The sequence below is a fragment of the Lagopus leucura genome, unplaced genomic scaffold (assembly GCF_019238085.1).
Source record: "Lagopus leucura isolate 7727_CA_CO unplaced genomic scaffold, USGS_WTPT01 34984-0_obj-0_obj, whole genome shotgun sequence".
Lineage (NCBI taxonomy): Eukaryota > Metazoa > Chordata > Aves > Galliformes > Phasianidae > Lagopus > Lagopus leucura.
This window is the reverse complement of record NW_024968552.1, coordinates 1-2,730: the sequence shown is the minus strand read 5'-3', so window position 1 is coordinate 2,730 and position 2,730 is coordinate 1. Positions and strand designations below refer to the sequence as shown.

Below are 2,730 nucleotides of genomic sequence, written 5' to 3'. Positions count from 1 at the left end.
TCAGACCTCATGGGGCCCATAGAGATCCCACAGAGATCCCATAGAGACCCCATAGAGACCCCAAAGCTTCACACCCGAGGAGTACCCCATAGGGACGCCGTAGAGACCCCAAACCCTCGCACCTCATAGGGACCCCATAGAGACTCCAATAAAGATGACCCCCATAGAGACCGTCAAAACTTTCAGTCCACATAGGGACCCCATAGAGACCCCATGGGGGCCCCATAGGGACTGCAAAGCCGCAGACCCTATGGGGCCCCGTAGAGACCCCAAAACCTTCAGACCCCATAGAAACCCTATAGAGATCCTGTAGGGACCCTGTACAGAACCTATGGGGACTCCATACCCTCAGACACCATTGAGACCCCATAGGGACCCCAGAATCCTCAGATCCCATACGGATCCCATGGAGACGCCACAGAATTCCCATAGAGACCCCTAGAAACCCCAAAGAAACCCCCTCAGACCCCATAGGGACCCCATAGAGACCCCATAGAGCCCTGAAAACCTTCAGTCCACATAGAGACCCTATAGAGATCCCAAAATCCTCAGACTCTATGGAGACCTCAGATACTCATAGAGACCCCATAGAGACCCCAAAGCCTCAGATCCCATAGAGACCCCGCAGAGACCCCATAGAGGCCCCAAAGTATTGGGTCCGATAAAGACCCCATACAGACCCCATACAGACCCCAAAGCCTCACACCCCATAGGACCCATAGAAACCCCAAAACCTTGGATCCCATAGGGACCCCATAGAGACCCCAAAGCCTTACACCCCATAGAGACCCCAAAGGCTTGGATCCCGTAGAGCCCCCATGGAGGTTTTGGGGTGTAGGGAGGGGATCGCCCCCCATTTAGGCTGACTCTCAGCATTATGGGGTCTCTCGTTTTTTAGGGTGGGAAGGGGGGGCGAGGGGATGTTCCTTATGGGGTTTGGGGTTGAGTGACCCCATAACTTTGTGTCTTCCCCACCCTACAACTTATAGGGTCGCGCCATGGACCGGATGAAGAAGATCAAGCGGCAGCTTTCCATGACGCTGAGGGGGGGGCGCGGCCCCGAAAAGAGTCTGGGGGAAACCCGAGACGGCCCCAATAGCGACAGCGGTGAGTCTGGCCCTTTAAGGGGGAGGTCTGGCCCTTTAAGGGGGTTTGGTGGTCCTTTATTGGGATGTCTGGCCCTTTAAGGAGGAGTCTGGCCCTTTAAGGCACTGTCTGGCCCTTTCAAGGGAGTTGGTGGCCCCTTTAAAGAGTGTCTGGCCCTTTAAGTGAGGAGTATGGCTTTTTAAGGGGGCTCTGGTCCTTTAAGTAGAAGTCTGGCCCTTTAAGGAGGTGTCTGCCCCTTTAAGTGTCAAGTATGGCTTTTTAAAGCTGGGGGGTCTGGCACTTTAAGAAGGAGTCTGGCCCTTTAAGAGAGGTATATGGCCCTGGGATTGAGGTTTGAGGAGCTGCAGTCCTTTTAAATGGGTTCCTGTCCCTTTAAGAGACGGATCTGTACCTTTAACATCAACGAGGCTGTCCCTTTAAGAAGCGCTGGCCCTTTAAGAGAACTCTGGCCCTTTAAGAGTTCCGGACCTGGCATTTTTAGGGTCCCTGTCCCTTTAAGATCAATGGGGTCGAGCTTTCAGGCGCGCCTGGCCCTTTAAGAGAGCCCAGCTCCCCGCTGTGCCACCATCTGTGCCCGCAGCGTCCCAGCTGTCCCCAAATGTCCCCAAATGTGACCCCAATGTGTCCCCAAATCCCAAATCTGTCCCCAAATGTGCCCCCCTACCCCACTGTGACCCCAAATGTCCCCAAATCTGACCCCAGTGTGTCCCCAAATCCCATATCTGTCCCCAGATGTCCCCAAATGTGTCCCCAAATCCCGGGTCAGTTCTCAGGTGTCCCTACATGTCCCCAGACGTGTCCCCCCATCCCATAGCTGTCCCCAAATGTCCCCTGCGTGAATTTTGGGGTCCCTGAGTTGGAATTTTGGGATTTCCCACTGGCATTTACGGTTTCCAAAGGGATTTGGGGTCCCTGGTGTGAATTTTGGGGTCCCCCAATGGGATTCTCTGGTTCCTAGGGGATTTTGGGGTCCCCTGTATGTATTTTGGGGTCCCCCAATGGGATTCTGTATCTCCTGTGGGATTTTGAGGTCCTCTATGGGATTTTGGGGTCTCCTATGGGATTCTATGGGATTTTGGTGTCCCTGGGTAGGAATTTTGGGGTCCCCTATGGGATTCTATGGGTTCCTATGGGATTTGCGGTCCTTAATGGGATTTTGGTGTCCCTGGGTTGCAATTTTGGGGTTCCCCAATGGGATTTTGGGTCTCTGATCTGAATTTTGGGGTCCCTGGGTTGGAATGTTGGGGTCCCTGTGGGATTTTGGGGTCGCACGGTTCCAATGTTGGGGTCCTTTTGCAGCTTTTGGGGTCCCTGGGCTGCAATTTTGGGGCCCCTCCTTTGGGATTTCGGGATCCCCGTCAGCTGGGATTGGCTGATTTATGGGGGTGGCTGTCGCTCGTTATGGGGTGGCTGATGTTTTGGGGTCTTCCTCCCCCTCCCCCCCAAAAAAACCAATCAGAAGCGGGGCCGGATGAGGGGCGGATGGGGTCGGATGGGGAAAGTGACCCCCCCTCGGGGACGTCCTCGGATGAGGTGGCCTCACCGGTCAGGGTGCGACTGAGGCAGCACCCAAGGGTGCCCAGTGAGGTGGGTTGAATTTTGGGGGGGGGGTGTCTTGGGGGC

At 55.0% G+C, this 2,730-nt stretch overlaps 1 long non-coding RNA gene across 1 annotated transcript in view; it reads left to right on the top strand.

Moving 5' to 3' along the window:
* Positions 1 to 2,689, top strand: part of LOC122193712 — a 4,612-nt gene extending 1,923 nt beyond the window's left edge. The window contains exons 2-3 of the long non-coding RNA XR_006182958.1: positions 990 to 1,107; positions 2,567 to 2,689. This is a non-coding gene — a long non-coding RNA (uncharacterized LOC122193712). The remainder of the gene's footprint in view (positions 1 to 989; positions 1,108 to 2,566) is intronic.
* Positions 2,690 to 2,730: the final 41 nt, after the last annotated feature.